This window comes from Microcaecilia unicolor, chromosome 3 (assembly GCF_901765095.1).
Source record: "Microcaecilia unicolor chromosome 3, aMicUni1.1, whole genome shotgun sequence".
Classification (NCBI taxonomy): domain Eukaryota; kingdom Metazoa; phylum Chordata; class Amphibia; order Gymnophiona; family Siphonopidae; genus Microcaecilia; species Microcaecilia unicolor.
Window position 1 is genome coordinate 326498132 of NC_044033.1, and position 24987 is coordinate 326523118.

The following is a 24987-nucleotide window of genomic DNA, read 5'->3' on the forward strand; positions in this document are numbered from 1 at the left end:
CTCGGCCAATAACCACGCCCCAGTCCCACCTTCGCCACGCCTCTGACACGCCCCCGTGATCTCTGTTCTTCTCTGTGACGGACTGCAGTTGAGGACGCCAAAAATCAGGTTTCGATTATACCGATTTGGGCGCCCATGGGAAACGGACGCCCATCTCCCGATTTGGGTCGAAATATGGGCGTCTTTCTCTTTCGAAAATAAGCTGGATAGTCAAACTTTAAAGCAAACATGTTCCTTCCTTTTAAAGAGCATACCACATGTTTTATGTTTAACTGGCAGACCCAAAAAGTTCAGGGATTCAGAAGGATTTCATTTTACCAGTTTATAAAACAAAGGATTGGGATGTATTTTGATATATTGATATCATCTATTTGTGCTTTATTTGTATTCAGTTACGTACTTTGGGCTGTTTGAAACCCACATTAGGTGATTCTTCTGTGGACTGGAAATTGTGGTATATAGAAATTCAGATTAGATTTGACAACGCCCCACTTTAAACAGTAGATAGGAAATCTTACCAGTGTACACGAGTGACTCACATGGTCCTTGATTGGCAAAGCCATAGAGAAGCACAAAGTTCCTCTCAGTAAGAAACACTTGTACAGGCTCTATCATCTTATACAAGAAAACCAGGAACGTGCACAGACAAAAAATACCAGCAGTAAATGCTGGTATGATAATCATTTACTCGTCAGTGACCTCTCATAATCTACTGACCAAAGGAAACATCTGTGTACTTTTACTCTGGGTATGCAAGTGGATGGAGTTTGGGCAGAACATATACAGAGAATACATGTAGATATGTAAATTATAAAATACTATAATCTATGTGCATTCTTGTTGCCATATCGACACAGGCATTTACACCAGCCCTAATGCTTTATAAATAAAATCAGGCTCTTACTTTTAAAATAGGCCTGAAATAAACATGTTTCTGCTGCCTTACACTGTTTATTTAGTTATCTATCCTGAGTGGCTTATAATTTATATATACAATTATTCAAAGACATAACCCTAAACAAACATAAAAGACATGAGATAATTATTCCTGAATTTACTCTGTCTTCCCATAACTTTTCACAATGTAACCCATAATCTTACTGCAACTGATTGTATTTCCATCGCTCATAATGTATTGTAAGCCACACTGAGCCCGCAAATAGGTGGGAACATGTGGGATACAAATGCACATAAATAAATAAATAAAATAAATAAATAGTATAAAATCACAATAAAAACACTTAAAATGGTTATAAAATTACATCTCTCTAAACACCAACATCATCATCTTAGTAAAAAAAAAAAAACTAAGTAAAAGCCTGCTGGAAGAAAAAGGCTTTCAGTTGCTTTTGAAATATAGTTTTCGAATCAACCTGTTGCAGACTCTGAGACAAAGTGTTCCATAGTTTCGGGCCACTAGGTGCCTAATTACACTCCACATTCATGAAAAAACTGTTTTGATCACCCAAATTGATTGTACATGTGTTAATTCATAGGTGCACGCACACATAGGAGATATGCACATACAATTATGTTAAATTCTTAAGAAGCCATACGAACTGAAAGCAAACTCATGAACACACATCATGAGCCAGAAGAGTACCTGTAGAGTCACTTTAAAACCGTAGGAGAAATGAGCAGATATGCATGCTTCACATCATGTCCAGGGCTAGCCACCACTCTTTCCAAAGACAGGATGGGATCCCATAGAAATGTTCTGTGGAAAAGGGGGGGGGGAGGGGGAAACAAAACAAAACCTCAGTAAGTGTACAGCAGAGGTGGAAATGAATTTGCTCTGCAACAAGACATTGGTAGGCTCACTTAAGCATTCAGCATCGCCACAGGAGCTGCATTACATCAATGTAGCATTGTTGGAACAAAAGAGCACCATCGGTGGAGCTCCACTGTTAAGGTAACAGAGTGTCCTGCCCAAACCAGGCATGCAGGAATGGGAGGCAGCTATTACGCCTGTGCTTCACTGCTTGATTCAATTATATAGTCTTTGAATAAACACAGACAACTTTCCATAAGCTTTTCGTCTGTGCTGGTACTAAAATTTACTTGAATAAGCTCCCCTCTCATTATCTTTTGGACTCAGTGTTGTTAACCGATCAGGATAGGTGTTTATTCCGTTTGCTTGCTCTCAGCACGACTGGATTCCAATCATGACCATAGATATGGAAGGCCAAATGGTAAATCACTAAACCAATCAGACACTATGGGGGTAATTCTCTAAGGAGCTGCCTAGTGTCGGGGGCAAGTCATTTACACATGAGGGTGGCCTCTTACAGAATACTACGGAAAAGTGCACACCATGATTTGATGCTGCATACTGGAATGTGCACGGATGGAGGGGGCTGGAGTGTAGGCAGGGCACACAGGTAAATTACAGAATCCTATAATTTATGAGTGTTCCAGTACACAGCTAGGCTCAGGCATTTATACCAGCTACAGGGTCTGGTGTAAGTGCTCACGTTTTTGTACGTTTGCATAGTATTCTATAACCAATACCAATACGTTTCTTGTATACCTACAAGAATATAAAGAATAGGCTTGAAATGAGCACCACAACCGGCGCATTTAATAGGTGCCCTGTTAAAGGATTACTCTCAGAAAAGAACCTGAAGGTAAAGGTAAGGAACCCCTGAGCAATGTCCAAACAGAAAAACAAAATAGTAGGGATGGACCAAAAAAGCTCTTCACGGCTAAATGTAATGCAAACAATTGTTATTCAGCACCAGTCGTGTAACTGTTTTTCTGTTTGGACATTGTGTAGGGGTTCCTTACCTTTACCTTCGGGTTGTGTTCTGCGATAGGATTACTCTCCACACAAATCCTATAATAAGGATATTTTCCCCTATCTTGTAACCAACTAGGAATCCGCAGGCTATCTTTGATAGATTAATTTATTTCACTTCAAATCCACTTTTAACTCTTTTTTTTTTTTGTTTGTTTTACAACACATCTCTTCCAATTATTCACTCACAAGTTCCTGACCAGAATACAGGGCTCTGTTATTTACTGATTTATTTACTTGTTTCGTATTTGATATTCTGCATATCAAAGTGAACATCATTGTGGTTTACAGGAGTTTCAAGCAATAATAGAGAACAATGGATAGAAAAGGAAGTAAAGGAAGGGGAGAAGAAGATGAGATGAATATATACAATCCAAAGTGGAAGGGCCACACCAATAAAAACAGTCAGAGGAAAGAAGAGCCACAGAGCTGCTTAGGAGCTGAAACCAGTCTACCCACCTCTAAAACCCTGGGGAGCTGAAACTAATCTACCCACCCGTAAAACCCTGAGAGGAACTGATACCAACCTATCTGCCTCTAAAAACCCTGAGGGAAGCAGAAACCAGCCTACCCCCCCCCCTCCCCCAGTAATACCATAGGGAAAAAGTCATCTTTTAAACCCTTTCTGAGTCTAAGGGAGCAGCATCATGGAAGGCGCCACCATCTGAAACCACCACCACCTAAACATGACCTTTTTACTGAACAGTAGATCTCATTTCACTTTATTAATGCCAGAACAGCAACTGCCTCCACTCTAGAAACCACAGAGAAATCAAAGATAACATGATGGAACACTAAAACTAATGACATGTCATGCCAGAAAGAACCACTTCCGAATCAGCCACAAAGAGGGCAATCATACAAAGGAGCACCTATTGAAGGCAGAAACAATGTGTTTGGGATAAACCACAATAAGTGAGATAACCCACTGGAAGCCTATGCTATAAAGGAAAATATATGTCCAAATGATTAAAAGGCGCTAGAGGTCAATAACACTCTACTAGTGCCTGCATTTGCTCCTGCACGAAGATCAGAGCTGACCAGTGCGTGTAACAATGTGCCAGCCAGCTCTGAACATAATGAGCATGCAAATGCATGCTAAACAGGGCATATTCCTCCCCAATGCTCAGCAGGCAGTGCACCAAATATTGGTGCTGCTCCCATAGCAAACCCTATGCCAGTTCAGATCCCCATCAGCCCAGGTATTTATCTTTACGGGAAGGGGATGGACAGAGAGGAAATATGTGGGTCATGCCCACCCAGTCCACCCCCAGGCCCACCCAAAAATTGAGGTCTGGCTACGCTACTGCTTCCAACTCTGACTCCATGACTCTGACTCTGCCTCCAACTCCACAGCCCTACTTATAGAGCTCAGCACTAAGTTTCACAACCTCAACTCCAACAGTTTCTGCAGTATGTCTGTTTAGGTTTTCTTAAGGCTCTCATTGTAATGAAGGATTGAGAAATGCTATAACTATGGTGACTGTAGATCTAGTTCCATGTCGGAAAGGGGCAACTCTGGCATATCCCACTGATTACATTTTATTTTATTTATTTTATTTGTAGCATTTGTATCCCACATTTTCCCACCAATTTGCAGGCTCAATGTGGCCATTTCCGGTTAACATGATTACAGATGGTATTGCGTTAATGTGCATACATTCATGGTAACATACATGGAACATAATATATATGAAACAGATCATGGTATATATATATACCATGTGCGTACATACATGGTAAAGAAGAATACATTAAGGTATTGCAAGAAGGTTCCTGATTAATAAATTGGGTTGTAACATACATTAGGTCATGGGGGGGCTGCAGTTTGATTTTCCAGTTGAAGTCTCTAAGAAAGCCAGAATTATATCTTCATGCATGCAGTGAGATAACACCAGGACTGACTCAATCTGTGTCCCTTGACCTGAATGGTCACCCGACCTAATCCATCAAAGATAACAGAATTTGGCTTTCCCAACAAGGCTTATACAACCATTAAGGGGGTTCTGATGACCTGGCAAAAAGGCTTGAATCATTATTTTGAAGGCTGTACACAACAAAACCAATTTGATTTGTAGACCAGCTTTCATATGGGCACTTCTCTGTATATGTCACTGTACAATTAAAGGACCACAATCTTCTGCTCTACTGACATGACATTTTCAGAGGCTGACGATGACACCTCTGTCGTTTTGAGAAGTGTAGGAGGACTCATTGTCCTTTCAAAGAACATAAGAAGGAGTGTGTTCAGCTACTGCACCCCAATAAGGTCACTCTTAAATGAAGCTGAAATATGTAATATTCCAATTATTCTTAAAAAAAATAACATACACATATATCAACCTCTCCCCCCAACAAACAAAAACAAAAAGAAAGACAGATCGTTTAAAATCAACAAAGGATTCAAAGGCATAGACATCCTGTTTACACTACAGGAAGGAAGAAATTGGCAAGGATGAGGCAAAAAAAGAAGGTTTTAATTAAGGTCACCTCTGAATGAAGAATAACAAAAAAAAACCTCTACGATCACTGGGATCCGGCTCAGTGAAATAGGTCTTGTAAGTGTCGTGCTGCTTGGATAACCTTCAGCTCTGATGTTTTCAAGAAGGATATGCACATCATGGCTTCTCCTGCTCTTCTCTCCCTTCCCAAATTACTGCTTCAGCCAGTTTTCCCTCCTGCAGCAGGAGCTAGTTCTGGCAGTGACAAGTAATTGCAGGTGCTCCCCACTCAGCCTGGATAGTCCTCCTCCAGTGCAGGATACAGGTTACAGTATGTGTATGCTGAACTGTGGAGGAGCAGCCTTGTGGTTAGAGCACTGGGCTGGAATCCAGGGAAGCCTGTTTCAAATCCCATTGCTAGTCCTTGTGATCACTTAACCCTCCACTGCCTTCCAGGTAAAAACTTAGGAGTCCTTTTACTAAACTGTGCTAGTAAATGGCCTCAGAACGTCCAACCGCAGGACTTTCCAGCCCAATAAGCCCACTTCTAGCATGGCTGTAAATTTGGCCCTTTTGAATTATTTTTTTTTTCTGGTTCTGCACTAATTTTAGAATTAGCATGTAGCCAATGAACAAAAATGAACATAGAAGACCTTAGCAACTCCGAAAATAGGAGTCGGAGCCTTCCTAAAAAAAGATGTAAAAAAAAATACCACACAGCACACACAAAATGGCAAAACTAACAAAAAAACACTTTAACACTTCCTATGTTAGGCCATTCGTCCTGCGTTAAACACGTGTTAGTGCTTAATGTGTTTCAGGAAAACAGCCCCTTATATTGTAAGCCCTCCAAGGACAGGGAAATACCTAGTATACCTGAAAGTGCTTCACCTTGAGCTACTACAGAAAAAGGTGTTAGCTAAATCCAAATAAAAATAAAGAACTGTCCCTGCAGAAGGCAAGCCACCCCCTATGCAAGTAAACGAGGTGGTGAATACAGACACACATGCTCCTTTATTGTCCCTGTGGACACCTATTGTCAGCCACATTCTGCTGGGAGGGTGGTACTGGGGAAAACAGGGGAATAAGTGAGGTTGGAGAGCACAGGAGGATGAAGAGTACAACTGGGAGACTCCCTCTTCCCTCCCCTATAGCACTGAGATAGGATGGGTCAGTTATGAGAAGGAACGCTAGGGGAGGACTGAGTTTGTCCGGAGGAGGGGTGCTAGGTGAGGAAGAGGAAGATGAAGATGAAAGCCTGAGAAGAAGACATAGATAACAGACAGGTAAATGCGGGCCGGATTAGCACCCACATTTACCTGCGCCCCATTGATCATCGAGCAAACAGCGCCTGAGCAATGCAATAGCACAGAGCTCATTTAATGAGCTCTGCTTGTATTCTGCCCCTATCATCAGAGAACAGCATTCTGATTGTAGGGGAGGAATAGCGCCTTAACCCTACGACCCCCCCCCCCCCGATCAGAGTCAAGCAGCCCAGGCTGCCACCGTGTCCTAGGGGTCTATAGGACCCCCGGACCCACCTCTCAAAGCAAGGCCCTGGTGGCCTTCTGCCCTCCCAAGCACCCCCCTGACACAAAGGCACGATGGACCTCCAGTCCCCCTAGCCCCCCCCCCCCCACACTCCCAAAAATATACCTAGTAGCCCAAGTAGGCTGCAGACACAATCAACCCCACCCTCCCCAGTGGTCTAGTGACAAACCTGCCCGCCCCCCTTACCTCAGAATTCCAGTACTGCCTTGAAAATAGTGGTGCCCTGCCCTGCCCTGTGCATCTTGGGATTTGCTGAGCGGAGCTTCCCTACCATATAAGGGAGTTTCTCAATATGATCAACGCTATTAACACAGTTAATTTGCATGTTATCAACATTGATGATTGGAATGCAGCAATGGCGCAGCCATATGATAGACTATATGAAATTTGAGAGAAGAATGGCGGACCATAAGCAAGATTCGAAATACATGGAGAAAGAATTTTATCAAATATGGACTCCATTTTGGCAGATAATACCCCCAGGGGGTAGAGATCGTATTCTCAATATGTGACCGGAAAGACATGTTTGATTAGACTGATCTTGGGAATAAAAGGGGGGGGGGGGGAAGGGGGAAGAGGAGGGAGGGATTAGGATAGCTGGGGATTAAGTGGAGAGGGAAAGGGGGTGGGGGCGTTTGAAGTTATGAGACAGTAATAGTGGAGGTAAGGTTGGGGTGGCAATTGTAGACCTAGAATAGTTCACATTGTGTTAGGCAGTGGAGAGTGTAGATAAGATATATCTCAGGCCTGAGTGAGTGAACATGTTAGAAACAGGCAAGGGAAGAGATGTAAAAATGATATTGCAATGTGTAAGCAACTGATTGATTCTGTGACCTTAATCAATAAACAAATTTCAAAATAAATAAAACATTGATGATTGGAGAGTTAATTCCCCACGCTGGTCCGATGCTACTCTTAGGGCAGTGTTTCGGAACAGCACAGGGAATTGATCATCGGGGCCAGAATTTGGTAAGAGGCTGAAGGGGAAGATAAAGGATTTGTGGTTCACTAAGAGGGGCAAATAGATGCAAAGGGGCTTAGCTTAGATGTAGTTCAGAATCAGAGAAGGGGATATGTGAGAAACAGTGGCGTAGCCAGACATGACATTTTGGGTGGGCCCAGAGCTAATACCCACTCCCCACTCCCACAACCCACAACTGCACACCACTACCATAGCCCACTCCCCACAACTGCACACCACTACCATAGCCCTTAGGGATGAAGGGGGGCACCTACATGTGGGTACTGTGGGTTTCGGGTGGGTTTTGGAGGGCTCACATTTACCACCACAAGTGTAACAGGTAGGGGGGGATGGGCCTGGGTCCACCTGCCTGAAGTGCACTGCACCCACTAAAAACTGCTCCAGGGACCTGCAAACTGCTGTCATGGAGCTGGGTATGACATTTGATGCTGGCATACAGGCTGGAAAAAAATGTTTTTTTATTTTTATTTTTTGGGTAGAAGGGAGTTGGTGACCACTGGGGGAGTGAGGGGAGGTCATCCCCGATTCCCTCCGGTAGTCATCTGGTCAGTTCGGGCACCTTTTCGAGACTTGGTCCTGAAAAAAAAGGGACCAAGTAAAGTCAACCAAATGCTCATCAGGGACGCCCTTCTTTTTTCCATTATTGGCCGAGGACGCCCATCTGTTAAGCACACCCCCATCCCGCCTTCGGTACACTGCCAACACGCCCCCGTGAACTTTGGTCGTCCCCGTGACGGAAAGCAGTTGTGGACGCTCAAAATCGGCTTTCGATTATGCCAATTTGGGCGACCCTGACAGAAGGACGCCCATCTCCTGATTTGTGTCGGAAGATGGGCACCCTTCTCTTTCGAAAATGCCCCTGCAAGCGCGCGGTATTTATTTTTTTGTATTTTTTGGGCAAGACATGTCAAGGATGGAGAATTGGCGCAGATGCACGAGCCAGCTAGCACACTGATATTACTGCCATGCTCTAGTTTGCATGTCCATAATGTAGGCACCCTTAGCACTTCCTAAATAGAAAACAGAAAGTGCTCCTGCATTATTATTTTCTTTTTTAACAGCTATGTGCTATTGCTAATATTAGCACATAAGCAGAAATGCAACAAACAGAAAATAGTCTTTTGGATGGCCACACTAGAAATGGGTTTAGAATGTGGGAAAGGTACATGTAAGAATGCACTAAGTCCATATACTAGTGCAGCTTTGTAAAAGGGTCCCTTAGGGACCTAACCTGTCCACTAGAAGGAGATACAGGATACTCTACCAAGGAAGCAGCCTCAATAAGCTAGAGTCACTTCTTATTAGAGTTGATAGAGAATTCTGCATCATCTAGACTCTTGTGTTTGACTGGCAACATGAAATACTGAGTCCCATACCACCAATTAAGAGGCCATTCTATAAGTGAGCGCCTCCTTTTAGGCATCCCAGTGCCACATAAAGAGAGTCAACTCTATGTCAACACCTGGACACCCAGATGTCTTTATAAAATACTAGACTAAACCCGTATCGAGGTGCCTAAAATCTAGCTGCCCAAAGTTACCCAAGCCATAGACCTTGTAACTGTGAGCACCTAAATGCAAGAAGGGCGTGTGTAAAATGGTGTCCATGCTCCACCCATGTGAACACCCCCTTTGCATTTAAACGTTAAGCTACCTACAACGCCCTTACAGAATAGCGCTTAACTGCTTTGCTGCCACTTATGCACCTACATACACTCACCCACGAGCATGCAGGTATTCTATACATTTACACACTCACGTGGCACTGAAATGTTGGTACCCGGTTATAGAATTACCTCATTAGTGTAACCAGTTATCCCTGTCCGTCTCAGGAATATATCCAAGCTCAGAAGTTCAATCCCTTCCAAAACATCATTGTTTTCCCAGACAGCTTTCGTTAGCCTCCTAATTAAATTTTTCACTGCCCTCTATATTCTACACATCAGACCTACCTCTCGATACAATACAGAGGCTACTTATTTAAAGGCAGATAATTATTTAAAACTGACCACTCTGGTGTAAGAACAAAACAGAAGAATGCACAAGGAGCCTGCCTGATACAGAAATATCAACACTAGATTTTCACACATATTAGCCTCGGTTATCACCCTGCAAACACATGAGGAGAGCATGAATATTCATACCACTTCAACAAAGATTTTATTAAAAGCCCAAAACATTGTTGAGAACAAGAAAAAAAGACTACTAGGTAATCATCCTCATCTGCAAGTTGTCTGTCTAGAAAGTTAAGTGCTTATTTGCCTTCATTTCTAAGGGAGACCTGCCATTATTGAAATATTATAATTGCTTCTCTATGCAGTGAAATTCTCTGCATGTAGCCAAGCTTGTCAGCTCAACAAAGTGAGTAATGTTTCATTGCCGAAAGATAAAAATGGTTGGGTTATTCCCGTCGCACTTTGATCCTGAGGCATACAGTTGCAGGGAAGCCTCCATAGTCTGCTACTGAGACAGACATGGGAAGCAACTGCTTGCCCTGGGATTTGTAGTATGGAGTGTTGCCACAATTTGGGTTTCTGCCAGGTACTTATGACCAGCTTGACCATTGTTTGGAAAACAGGATACTGTGCTAAATGGACCATTGGTTTGACCCAGTGTGGCTACTTTTATGTTCTTATGTTTTCACAGTACCTACAGGTAAGAGAAACGCAGGACAGCATAAACAAGAGGAACTGCTCCCTCTGTACCTTGCTTTCACTCTATTCAAAAGTACTACCAGAGCATTAATTGCACTAAATTAGGGAATCATTCTTCTTGAGTATAGCATGAAAATCTGCTATTATTTTCATACAACTAAAAGAAAACAGATTCAATGCAATCCATTTCAGAACACCTTCCTTCTTCTCTCAGGAGCTTGAGGAAAAACAGAGGTCATAGGACTATTTCAAAACAAAACAGACTGCATGTGTCTTTCAAAAGGAGAAATTAGGTCTTAACTGATAATTTTATTTCCATTAGTCCTTTACACAATTCTAGAACTTGCAGATTAGTCATGTCCATCGACCAACAGGTGGAGACAGAGAACACAAAAGTAATCTGAAGCATGTAACCCTAGCCAGGAAGCTCAGCCCATCAGTATATCTAGACAAGCAGTGTGAATGACAGAGAAAGGAGAAAAGGCAGGCAGCACAGCAGATGAAAGTCTAGACCTCCACACAGAAGAAGAGTCACAAGTACTAGGCGAGCTTCTGGAATAGTGGAAAGGCCTAATGGAAAGAAAATTCTCAGGTAAGACCTAATTTCTCCTTCCATATCATCCTTACATTATTCCTGAACTTGTGGGATGTCCCAAAGCAGTCCCTTCTGACCTGGCTGCCACATCTACCCTATAATGTTTCACAAATGAATGCAGAGACAACAAAGTCACCATCTTGCAATCTCAATTGGCGAGAGCAAGGACACCTCTGCCCAGGAATTATCCATGTAGTGTGTGCCTTCAGATCAGCCAGTGGCTACTTTCCTGCAAGAATAAAGGCCGAAGAAATGGCTTCCTGAACCCACCATGTGCTTAGATGCTGCCAAATACCATTTCTGCTTGTTGAAGAGTAAAAAGAGGCTATCATATACATAGTACATAGTAACATATACATAGTAAATGACGGCAGATAAAGACCTGTACGGTCCATCTAGTCTGCCCACCAAGATAAACTCATTTTACATGGTATGTGATACTTTATATGTATACCCGAGTTTGATTTTTCCTTGCCTTTCTCAGAGCACAGACCATAGAAGTCTGCCCAGTACTGTTCTTGTACTAAGTTCTGAAGCTAACATCGAAGCCCCTTAAAATTTACACTCCAGCCCATCCCTATCTATTCAGTCACGATCAGGGTGTAGACTGTAGAAGTCTGCCCAGCTCCCGTTTTGTTTCCAATTACCGGCATCGCCACCTAATCTCCGCTAAGATTCCATAGATCCATTCCTTCTAAACAGGATTCCTTTGTGTTTATCCCACGCATGTTTGAATTCCATTACCGTTTTCATCTCCATCACCTCCCGCGGGACCATTTTCGTAGCTTTTCTTTGCACCGCTTCCAGTCTTTTCACATCTTTAGCAAGATAAGGCCTCCAAAACTGAACATAATACTCCAAGTGGGGCTTCACCAATGACTTGTAGAGGGGCATCAACACCTCCTTTCTTCTGCTGGTTATGCCCCTCTCTACGCAGCCTAGCATCCATCTGGCCATGGCTGTTGCCTTGTCGCATTGTTTCTTCACCTTCAAATCCTCCGACACCAACACCCTAAGGTCTCTCACCTGAGCTTCACTTTCAGTCCAACTGAACTGCCTGACACGGATAAAGAATTGGAACCACATCTGTTTGAACTAAGTTTTTGTCGTGGATGAAATCTTTCCATAGACGATTGGAAGTCGAGCTATTGTGAACTTTTCATCATAAGTATTCTCCCTTTCAGATTAGAAAAACTATTCAATCGGAGAAATCCCCTTTAAGGGAGTGGACTTTGAATATGACGCCCTTCGGGGTTCATTAACACGCAGGGAGAGAAATTCATTCATTATGAGTTACAATAATGCACACCTATTTGGCTATGGTTTGGGAAGTTGAATTAAATGTTTGAAAGCAATGTGGGAGTGTGTTTAAGTGGCAGGCAGGCTGAATGAGTGAGCTTGGCAAATTCAATTTGAAAATGTTATTATATGTACATGTACTAGCAAATTAAAAAATTCATTTAATATAAATTTAGAGTACTTTGGTGTAAATTGGTTTAAGGTTTAGTACTCTTAATTTTAGGCAATATTCCCCTGTAGTAATTGTTTGTTATTAAATTTTAACTTTTAACTTTTAAATTTTGTTTACTGTTCAATAAAAGAAACCGTTTATGTGTAATACCCAGTTTATTAATTAGTATATTAAATTTTAACTGCCAGACCCTTGACCATTCTTCTAACGTTGGGAGATCCCTTCTCATCGTTTCTACTCCCTCCAGGGTATACACTCTATTGGCTATTTTCGTGTCATCCGCAAAAAGGCACATCTTTCCTTCCAACCCTTCAGCAATATCTCCCATAAATATATTAAACAGTTTAGGCCCCAGCACCGACCCCTGAAGAACTCCACTGCTCACCTTCCTTTCCTCCGAGTGGATTCCATTTACCACCACTCTCTGCCACCTGTCGATCAACCAGTTTCTTATCCAGTTCACCACTTTCGGTCCTAAGTTCAACCCTTTCAGTTTATTCATGAGTCTTCTGTGGGGGACCGTATCAAAGGCTTTGCTGAAGTCCAAGTACATTACATCTAGCGCACGTCCCTCATCCAGTTCTTTGGTCACCCTGTCAAAAAAGTCAATAAGATTCATTTGGCAGGATTTTCCTTTGATAAAGCCATGTTGCCTCGGGTCCTGTAACCCGTCGGTTTCTAGAAAGTTAACTATCCTTTCTTTCAGCAGCAACTCCAATATTTTTCCTACCACCGACGTGAGACTTACCGGTCTGTAGTTTCCCACTTCTTCTCTGTCTCCACTTTTGTGAGGAGGGACCACATCCGCTCGTCTCCACTCTCGTGGAACCTCTCCCGTCTCTAAAGATCTATTAAATAAATTAAGAGGTCCCGCCAGGACCTCTCTGAGCTCCTTCAGTATCCTGGGATGTATCTCATCCAGCCCCATAGCTTTGTTCACCTTCAGATTCTCCAGCTGTTTATAAACTCTTTCTTCCGTAAACGGCGCAGTATCCACTCCATTCCCAGACGTTCCCTTGGCAGCCAACCGCGGTCCTTCTTCAGGATTTTCCTCTGTGAACACCGAAGAGAAATAATTGTTTAGCACGTTCGCTTTATTTTCATCACTCTCCACATAGCTATTCTCATTATCTTTCAGTCTCACAATTCCATTCCTATCTCTTCTCCTGTCTCCAATATATCTGAAAAAAGACTTGTCACCTCTCTTTATATCTTCAGCCATTTTTTCTTCCGCTCGCGCTTTCGCTAGCCGTATTTCCCTCTTCACTTCTTTCAGTTTAATCTGATAATCTTTTCCGTGATCCTCTCGTTGCGTTGTTTTGTATTTCTTGAACAAAGAAAGCAATGAGAGGATCAACTCCTAAACTCATTCTTGACTTTCAGATAATGAAGACGAGACCTCCACACATCTAAAAGTCCAAGGAATGAAAACTGTGCCCCACACACCACCTTCCGAAAAGAAGGGAGGTCCAAGAACTGATTAACGTGGAATGCTGAGACTACCTTAGGCAGGAATGATGGAACCCCTGCCTCTGTAAAATGGAGAAAGGGATCCCGGAAAGAAAGCGTTTGAGGCTCCAAAACATGGCATGCTGATGTAATAGCCACTAAGAAGATAGTCTTTAATATCAGGTCCTTTAGTGAAGCTTTCTTTAGAGGTTCAAAGGGAGCCTCTGCAAGACTCGAAGAACCAGGCTGAGATTCCAATTTGGATAGACTGGATAAAAGGGAGGCTGAAGCCAACTCACTCCTTTCAAAAACCTGATGATATCGTGAGTTGCCAAGGAAGAATGCCGCAATCTGACCCAGGAACAAGCCAAGGCCACAACCTGTATTTTCAACAACCCAAGAACCAAACCTTTTTCCAAGCCTGACTGAAGACATGCCAAAATGTGAGATAGAGAGGAAGAAAAAGGGGAAATAGCCCTCTCCACACACCAACTCTCAAAAGTTCTCCACACCCTCGAGTAGGCCGCTGAAGTACAGTGCTTCCTAGCCCGCAGAAGCATAGTAATCACAGGGTTCGCCATAACCCTTGTATCTCAATCGCGACCTCTCAATGGCCGAGCTTTAAGACCAAAGAGGGATGGATCCTCCAATAGGACTGGACACTGCTGCAGCAATCCTGGAGCTCGAGAGAGGGCAAGCAGCCAACCGTCCAGAAGACGAACCAGGTACACGTATCATGGACGTCTTGGCCCAATCTGGATCCACTAGAATGACCTGGCTGGGATGGGATTCTCCTGTGCACTCTGCCCACCACTGGCCATTAAGAAAAGACATAAAGCAGGTCGCCAGCCAGATATAGGAGGAGAAGAGCATTGAGGCCCAGAGAACCAGACTCACTCCTGAGGCTGAAGAAGTTGGGCACCTTGGCATTGTTTCTGGAGAGAGACGGGAGACCCAGTGACTCACTACGAGCTGGAAGGCATCCTCAGACAACTCCCTTTCCCCTGGATACAAGGAGTTTCTGCAGAGAAAATCTGCTTGCACATTCACTGATCCCGCAATGTGCGCCACCGAAAGACGTATCAGTAGAGCTGCCCAGCGTATCAGTAGGGCCGCCTTCATTGCCAGTTTCTTGTTGCAAGTACCTCCTTGTTTGTTCACATAAGCCACAGCTGTGGCGTTGTTGGAGAACACTCTCACGGGGGAAGACTTCAGAAATGGAGTAAACACCTTTAGGGCCAAATGAATCACCTGGAGTTCCAGGAAACTGATGGGTCAGGTCACCTCCACCCAAGACCACATGCCCTGGGCTAGGTAACTGAGGTAATGAGCACTCTATCCGGAAAGGCTGGTATCCATTGTTACAATCTTCCAGCAAAGTACTGGAAAAGGAACCCCCTCCCCCGGCTAAGATCCACTCTGATAACCACCAGTGTATACTCCACTAGGCTGACAGTGTCTACAGGAGTCGTATACTGTAGTCCTTGGAGACCAGAGGCCGAGGAAGAACTGCTGAAGAGGCTGCATGTGGGCTTATGTCATGGATCACAGTAGTTGGGCATAGTCCCATTCCGAGGCCTACTCTGACACTAAACAGCCTAAACTTGAAGGACCAGCTTCTCCCTCCTGCGCTGGGTGAGGAATATCTTCTCTCTTTTGATGTCGAATAGCACCCCAAATACTCCCGAGATTGAGATGGAACAAGCCTGCTTTTCTCAAAATTGATGACCCCACCTAGGGATTGAAGCAGACTGACCACAGTAGCTGTTGCAGACTTGCTGTCGGCGTAGGACAAGGCTTCAATGAGTCATTCACTGAGGTATGAGTGAACCCTTACCCCCTGAAGCCTCAAGTAGACTATCACCATCACCACCACCACAACAATAATCTTGGAGAATGTCTGTGGGGCAATGGCGAGACCAAAGGGCATCGCCTTGAACTGAAAGCTAGGGCCCAGCACTGCAAACCTCAGAAATTGTTGATGAGAGGGCCAGATGAGGAAATGAAAGTATGCCTCTTTGAGGTCTAGAGAAGTTAGGAATTATTCTGGCTGCACCGACCCTATCACCAAGCACAAGGTTTCCATGCAAAAGTGCAAGACTCAGACAACAATTCAGGCCCTTGAGGTCTAACATCGGACAAAAGGTGCCCTCCTTCTTTGGAACGATGAAATATATCAAGTATCTTTCCTCTCCTTGCTGCTTGGATATGATGGCCTATAAGGCAAGCAAGGCATCCATGGTTGCAATAACTGCCAATGCCTTTTCTCCTGACCAGCAGGGAGACTCCCAGAAGAAGTGCAACTGGGCAGGAAAATTCGAATTTGTAGCCTTCTTTGATTATCTCCAAGACCCACTTGTCTGATGTGATCAAGGCCCACTCCTCCACGAAGCCTTGAAGATACCCTTCCACTGGGAGCAGTGAGGCGTGGGCCTGCCTTGCCTCACTGTGAATTTTGGGAGGCATTAGAGGACCATCCAGGCTGGAGAGTGGACTTTCTATCCATACAAAAGGCTGTCTTCCCTGAAAACATGACCTTTGGCCAGACTGCTGCCGGCCTGGCCTTTATCGCCAACTGTCCTGAAATCTGGGACGGGAGGATCCTGCCATAGAGCAAGTGGAACTTCTAGCCTTATCCTCCAGTAGGCACTGATGTTTAGTTTCCCCAAGCTCTTTGACTTGATTACTGAGATCCTCCCCAAGAGACATTTGCCCCCAGTCTAGACTTCAAGACTACACCTGCCACCCAATTGAATAGCCACAATTACCTCCAAGCCACCACCGCCAAGGATATACCTTGAACCAACGATCAGAGCATATGGTAGATAGTATCTGCTAAGTATGCCAGACCAGTCTCCAACTGGAAAGACTGGCACGTTTCCTGCATCACTGATTGCTGGTGCCAATTCAAGCATGCTCGTGCTACAAAAGAGTGGCAGACTGTAGTCTGGAGACCCAGGGAGGCCACCTCAAAGGATTGCTTCAAAACGTGCTCAGTCTTTCTATCCTGGAGATCCTTTAGAGCAATACCCCCTTCCACTGGAAGGGTAGTTTTCTTTGTGACCGCTGTCACCAGCGAGTATACTTGGAGTAGTTGGAACTTCTCCTTTCCCCCAGAAGCAAGAGGTACAACCGGGCTATGGCTCTACCCACTTTCAATCCCATATCCAGAACAAGTCACTCTGCCAAAATTAAATTCTGTATATCCGGGTGATTAGGAAAGGCTTTAGAGGGGTCTCGAAGGCCTTTCATAGCCAAAAACCTCTGAGCACTCAAGCTAGTAGCAGAAGGGTCTTCCAAAGGCAGGACAGTCAACATCTCCATGATCAAAGTATTCAATTCCTCCTTGCAAAAGCTCCCCCTCCTCCAAAGGCTCCCTGAATGAAGGAGTCTCAGAAAAACTGAGGTCTCATCTGAAATAAGAGAAGGAGAAAAAGAATCCCTCTCAGCCTCATCTGAGGGATCCAAGCAAACTACTACTACTACTACTTAACATTTCTAAAGCACTACTAGGGTTACGCAGCGCTGTACAATTTAACAAAGAGAGACAGTCCCTGCTCAAAGAGCTTACAATCTAATAGACAAGTGAACGGTCGGTCCGATAGGGGCAGTCAAATTGGGGCAGTCTGGATTCACTGAACGGTGGAGGAGCATGGGACAGAAAGTCAGAAGGAGCCTGAGACGTGCCAATCTGACTCTGCCTCAAAAGATATACCAGATGCAGAACCAAAACAACTCAGGAGAAACGTCCCCCCCCCCCCCCCCCCCGCAATCCCACAGCCACCTCTGGCAGCCCATGAGGAGAAGCAGAAGCGAAAAGCAGCACAGGAAGACCCGAGGCCGATTTTGCAGAGTCTTCTTGTGCCTGAAAAATGGCCACAGTTCCAGCTCTACACTAAGAAGAAGTGCTGGCAGCTGTATCAGGGGAATCCAACGTACGCAGCAAATCCGGCATCAGCCCATGCTCCTGAGAGCCAGTCTCCCCTTCTCGTGTCTTGCCTGACTTAAAGGCCACACAGCAGCCATAAGACTTTTGGTGGGCTCCACAGTGGAAGCAGCACTTAACCGCTTCAAAGAGGACCACCATCGCACAGCCATACAGCTGCACCTCCAATATGGGTTTTCACAGTGGCCCGGCAGGAGCCCCCCTTCCCAAGGGAAATGTGTACATGTACCCTGTTCGCTGCTCTGGGAAAAAAATCAGAAGGTAGACTTACCACTCCTGCACTCCACTGGCCCCATTCCCCTCACTGTGCCAACAGTCATTCCTACGGAAAGGTAAAAATGGCTCACCAGCACCAGCTGTTTCCCTTAAATCAACCTTTTTTTTAATTGCTGCCAGTTTAAACTAGCTGCTGAGCCTTGCTGAAGATCAACCAAGAGAGGGGGGAGGGAGAGCACAGGCTTCAGGAGGCAGTGTCCTGGAACCACCAGGGATGACCTCCTGAGAAGGCAGAAGCCTGACTAGCTCAACTGGCAGCCAGCCTACCAACTGGACCAGGAGCGACTTAACCAGAATTCAAGGCTGAAGCTATGTCCTTCCACCTGCTGGAGATAAATACTGAAAGGCTGAGCTTCCTGGCTAGGGTTATATGTTTCAGCTCACTTCTGTGTTCTCTATCTCCACCTGCTGGTCGATGGGCACAACTAACTCACAAGTTCTGGAATAGTGTAAGGATATGGAATACCTATTACATTCTGGCTCTGACACTATACATAAGTAGCTTCAGTTCAGCAGCATTTCTAATAAGTCCTGCAACTCAAGACACATGAGCACCAACAGTTTCTACAGAGCTTTCATTTCTTTCCTGGAGGCTGTCAATGCCAAGTTTCAAAGTTGTAACAATTCAACCCCTTCAAGCGAATGCCCTGTGTCCAAATCTATGCAGAAGTGCTGCATGTTTCATCAGAAATGAATGTGGTCTCCATTTTCTTTCTCTCCCAGCCAGGATGCCAAAACCTCACAGGCATATCCAGGTGCAGAAGTTGTCGTATCACCTGTGTCGCTTTACACAAGCAGCCAACCATCAAGCTCTAAAGCAGAGGTATCCAATCTCGGTCCTCGAGGGCCGCAACCCAGTTGGGTTTTCATGATTACCCCAATTAATATGCATTAGATCTATTTGCAGGCACTGCCTCCATTGTATGCAAACAGATCTCATGCATATTTCATTGTGGAAAGCCTGAAAACTCGACTGGGCAAGGGCCGACGCTGGACACCACTGCTCTAAATCATAAAGCCTTCCTTTAATATTATCAAATTAAAACCATGATGAAAGAAGCGACCCTGAGTTCATACCTCAGGCAAGTCCTACAGCGCACCCAGCCCCAACACAGCTTTATTTGGTACCTTGCCGCAGACGAAATATTCCTTGAGCTCACCACATGGATCAGCAACCCATCCGGTCCGTCTGGAATGCTGCCCTGTGATTCCTCGAAAACACACCATCACCTTCTACTCGGCTTCTTTGTCTACCTTTCTCTGTGCTTTCAATGCATCAGCTTTGTAAAAATGCAGCACACTGTACACCCTTCTCTTTCACTCACGCTCTCTTTTCACCGGCACACATGGATCGCTGCAGCGTTTAACAAAAAAAAGCACTTCCCAAGTGAGTCTACAGATGAAATAAATACTAAGTTTGGTTTGGCAGTAGTTTGCTGTTGAACAGAATGCTTTTAGTCTCTCTCTCTCTCTCTCTTTTTATCTAAATCTAGAGCAGACTTTTAATTCCTGCAATCCCAACTACATTCCTATGCTGAAAATATACCGCAATAATTATACCACAATAGTCTTGCCAGAATAGTTTGCATTTCTAATAAAGCAGTAGATACCACTGTGATTTGAAAACTGGCTGGCTCACAAAATCATGCAGATTTTTTTATTGTTTTTCTTTTTTTTTTTTTTAATGGGCCGGCATAAGCCTCACAGTTTGACCTGTTGCCATTCAGACTAGAAACTGCATTCAGTGTTAGAACATCTTACCAGTCTCCTTTATAACTCCAGCTTGGATTTATAAATTCAAGTCTTCCTTTCACAGGGAATGAAATGCCAATTAAACATGAACCTAGCTTTCTTCATAATACATAATGTATTTAAAGTCAGATATACATATATAGGTTCAGTAGCCATATATCTAATCTAATGTAGAACTTTTATATACAGTTTAATCTCAACAAAAGGTTTTGAGTGGAATACAATTAAGAGACCAACGCATTCATTGGGAATTACTGTTTAACAAAGTAGCAGCAGTAAATACATTCAGTAATCATTCATTCTTCAGATATTTTTGAATGAAATAGGTTTTTAAATGTTTACAAAATAAAGCATAAGAAGAAAATATTTAGGGGTGATTCATCAAAGTGCAGTAAAAGATCTCCCATTACCACACCTTGATTCTCATGGGATTCAGCAACCTGTGGGATCTCGGTATAGCAGGTTGCTGAATCTCACCTTCCTTACAATAATAATAATCATAAATTTGAATAATGCCGCTTGGGAACCACCTCGCAAGCAGTGTTATTCCGGCTGCCTGGAAACATCAGACCATATTTATTTATTGCATTTGTATCCCACATTTTCCCACCTATTTGCAGGCTCAATGTGGCTTACATAGTACCGTGAAGGTGATCGCCAATTCCAGTATGTCAAATACAGAGTGATATTGTGGTATAGTGAAGTTCATGTGTGACAGACACATTAGGGAATCGAAAGGAGGAAGAGTTAAGTTATGTCCAGTTCGAGTATTAGTTTTGTTGTGTTGCAGGGTTCAGGCATTTAAGTTGGGTCGTTAGGGTATGCCTTTTCAAACAAGTTAGTTTTTAGTGATTTCCGGAAGTTTGATAGGTCATACGTTGTTTTCACGGCGTTTGGTAATGCGTTCCATAGTTGCGTGCTTATATAGGAGAAGCTGGATGCATAGGTTGATTTGTATTTGAGTCCTTTGCAGCTTGGGTGGTGGAGGTTTAATTATGTGCGTGCTGATCTTGTTGTGTTTCTGGTTAGTAAAGTCTATGAGGTTTGTCATGTATCCCGGGGCTTCACCGTAGATAATTTTATGAATCAGAGTGCAGATTTTGAACGCAATACATTCTTTGATTGGGAGCCAGTGCAGTTTTTCTCGTAGGGGCTTGGCGCTTATGAATCTCGTTTTTCCAAATATAAGCCTGGCTGCAGTGTTTTGAGCAGTTTGGAGTTTCTTTAAGATTTGTTCTTTGCATCCCACATAGATTCCATTACAGTAGTCAAGGTGGCTTAGTACCATTGATTGTACCAAGTTGCGAAATATTTCCCTTGGGAAGAAAGGTTTTACTCGTTTGAGTTTCCACATTGCGTGGAACATTTTCTTTGTTGTAGATTTCACTTGGCTTTCTAGCGTGAGGTTTTGGTCGATTGTGTCTCAGAGAATTTTCAGGCTGTCTGAAACAGGAAAGGTGTAATCTGGGGTGTTTATATTGGTGGGTTTGTTCATGTTGTATTGGGATGAGAGGATGAGACAGTGTGTTTTTTCTGCGTTGAGTTTTAGTTGAAATGTATTCGCCCATGAGTTCATGATGTTCAAGCTGAGTTTGATTTCATTGGTGATTTCTGTTAGATCATGTTTGTAAGGGATGTACATCGTGACATCATCTGCGTAAATGTAAGGGTTAAGGCCTTGGTTGGATAAGGACTTGGCTAGTGGGGTCATCATTAGGTTGAAAAGGATCGGTGATAGTGGTGATCCTAGGGGAGAAGGTTTCGCCTAGCCCTGCCTGAAACCACCCCACCTAAAATCCCCCCTCGCACGTCCCAGCCCCCCCAGGGGTGTTTATCCTGGGGTCCAGGGACTCCGAGAGGGGGGGGATATTTGCGCAGGAGTGAGGCTCACAGGGTCGGTGCTAGGGTCTCTGGCGCCCCCCCCCCCCCCTCCCCGGGTCCAGCATCTTGCTTCTCTCTTCTCCCTCCCTCTTCTACTGCATTCCCTTTTTCAGCCCAGTGCCTTAAAAGGTGAAGAACATTTTTTTTTTACTTGACAGCTTTTTAATTTATTTGAAAGTTTTCTATATGTAATTATAAATATCATGAAATAAAATTAAATATCACTAAAACTGCTTAAAAATTATTATAGCAGGTGGAAACAGCATTAATAAAGGCTATATTTTGTGCTCTTTTTTCTACATTGTTCTATAGATACAGTAATATATGGCCAAATTTCAGTGAGGATATCCTGTTTACTGATGGGTTCATCTTAACTATTGATGTAATCTGCCTTGGGAAGCCTGGTGTTGGAAGTAAAATTAAACTCTTCTTTCACTGGGGCACATGGAATCACATCTTCATCTCATCTCTTTTGTACAAATGGATTATTCTGTTTTGAGCATGTTTCAGGGAGAAGTGGTTTTCGTAAGTCAAAATAATAAATAAAATATTTTCTTTCATGCAGATCTCTCATTTATTTTAACATAACTAAATGGGCTTTAAGACCCTAATGCAGTCCATTGGTTTCCTTGTATTTTGTCCTTGTGATGACATACTGTGCCCAAACCTGCCCCCTCCACCACAGTAATGCCACCCCCTCCAGCGTACTAGAGGGGGGCATTACTTTGCCGCCCGCCCTGGTGGTGTAGTGGCCTCTGCGGTTGCACGGGCAGGAAAGAATCCCATTCTTTCCTGCCCACTGTCACTACTCCATCTCCGGCACTCTCTTCTGTGCTGCGGGAGCCGCCACCGTGTTTTCCCAAAATGGCTGCCGAGACTGCCGCCAGAAGCCTCAGCAGCCATTTTTAAAGTGCGACGGGGCCATCTGCGGTACAGAAGAGAAAAGTGGAGGGCGCCAGAGATGGAGTAGCTGTGGGGGAGGAAAGAATCCTACTCCAGGGCGAGCAGCAAAAATAGTAGTATGCGGGAGGGAGATGGCAGCATTGCTGTGGCGGTGTGGGGAGGGTAAGCATGGCAGTATCTGGCATCCCCCAAATGTTGGCGCCCCCCTGCCATGCATACCCTGCTTACCAGGTTCCACTGGCCCTGGAGGCCCAGTCACTCCTGCTCAGTCTGGTTCCTTCCTGCAAATGAAACAACTACCATTAGGGGTCATGTTTTCTTAACGCGTGCTAAGCTTTAGTAAATCAGCCACTTAAAAACCCAAAACAATCCATGTCAGATGTAACTTAAATGATAATTAGAGAATTCAGGTATGCACAGACTCCAGACTCTGTTTTCGAGAAGAGTTTCTATCCCATTCACTGCCCATGAAGTAAAAGAAGCTTTGATATCACTGCCTGCTCAATGTTCAGAAGTTTGCATACCAAAGGCCACAACAGAATGCTACAAAGATCATGTCTGCCGGCATGTCAAAATATAGGTTTCTTTTGCCTCAGAAATTAGAGACCTCTTCTTCTCTACAAACAGTTCAGCAAAAGTACAATCTGATTACCACTATATTTTTACTACGTTTCCACCCACTGGCATTCAACATACTCTGTTCCTTAGTGGGATTTTCAGAAGCCTCCCTGGAAGGGCAAAATTACAGACTAGTTTGCGTGGTGGAGAGGAAGCAAGGGAGGGAAGGTGACCACCTTTTTGCAAGTGAAAATAATGGCCAATTTAGGGCAAGATGCACTAAAGACTCGTTAAAGCCCTTTCCTTACCGATTTCCTTAGCAAATCGGTAAGGAACGGGCATGCATCAAGGAATAGGAATGCAAATGAGCTGCTCACTTACATTCTCCATTCCGTCGTTAAACAGTCGGAGAGTCGGCCGGTTGAGCATGCGCAGAGCAGCCAAGCGTTATGCTGGCTGCTCTGCGCATGCCAAATAACCTCCCTGTGCCGCCTGAAGACACCGCGCTGCTCACCCCCTCCGATGCGGCTCGATCCAGGACAGTGCAGTTGAGGACGCCCATCCGAAAAAAAACGTCCATTTGGCCCCCTAATAATAAAAACATCTTTTTTTGGCAGTGCTTCACTCAGCTGAGAGACCTGGAAGTCTCTGAGACAATCACAGCACGTTTAGCTGAGCTATACTGTTTTCTAAATAAATCTGACCTTTGTAGAACACAGCACCAAGAGTGGTTTGAATTTGTCACAGTATCTCAGCTTGGAGGGTTCAGTGACTTGCCCACAGTCACAAGGAGCTACAGTGGGAATCGAACTCAGTTCCCCAGGATCAAAGTCCACTGCACCAACCACTAGGCTACTCCTCCACTCCAGTAAGCAGGTCCCTGGAATAGCCTAGTGGTTGGTGCAGTGTACCACAGAGAAGGTGAACCAGGCCCATAATCCACTCTAACTATTATACTTGTGGAGGAAAGTGTCAACCCTCCCCCCCCCAAAAAAAAACAACCCCCCCCAAAACCTAATGTACCCACATATAGGTGACACTTGCAGGCTCAAAGGCTATTGTAGTGCTGTATAGTTGGGGACAGTCGGTTTTGGGGTGTGTTTTGAAGAGCTCACCGTACAATATAAGGGGGTAATGGTGAGATATGTACCTGGGACCTTTTATGTGAAGTCCACTACAGTGTCCTCTAGGGTGCCCCACTACTCTGCTGGGGCAGCCTCTGTGGCCAATCTACTAAGAATGCTGGCTCCTCCTACGTCCCAATGGCTTGATTTTGTATGTTTTTAATTTAGACGGGGTTCTTTTTGGAAAATGGTCCAAAAAGACAGATGTACTAAGCATAACACCTAGGATATGGCCATTTTCAAAGAAAAAAGACAGACGTTTTTCTGGTTTGAAAATGGTAATTTTCCCTACTTGATTTTTGGATGTTTTCAGCAAAACGTCTAAAGTCGGATTTAGGCGTCTTATTGAAAATGCCCCTCCACGTTAAGCAGACAAATTATGAAGCATAAAACTTAGTCCTATCTTTATCTGGTTTTCACTTAGGTAACCACAAGTGCTGAATATCGCACAACCATATAAAAGATAGCTAGATGCATAAACTGAGATATTCAATGCTAGTGCCCAGACATGGCCTGGCATTGAATATGAGGCATAAATCTGGCAGTGGCTAAAGAAATGCTCCCCACCGCCAGCTAAATATCTACCCCTTAGGTGTTTATTCTTTGGG

The 24987-nt window shown here is 44.1% G+C and overlaps 1 protein-coding gene across 1 annotated transcript in view; it reads right to left on the minus strand.

The window, feature by feature from the left end:
• Nucleotides 1–1697, minus strand: part of TIAM2 (T cell lymphoma invasion and metastasis 2) — a 312305-nt gene extending 310608 nt beyond the window's left edge. Inside the window, exon 1 of the mRNA XM_030198390.1 lies at nucleotides 1604–1697. The gene's annotated coding sequence lies outside the window, so the exon portion shown is untranslated. The remainder of the gene's footprint in view (nucleotides 1–1603) is intronic.
• Between the last annotated feature and the right edge of the window lie 23290 nt (nucleotides 1698–24987).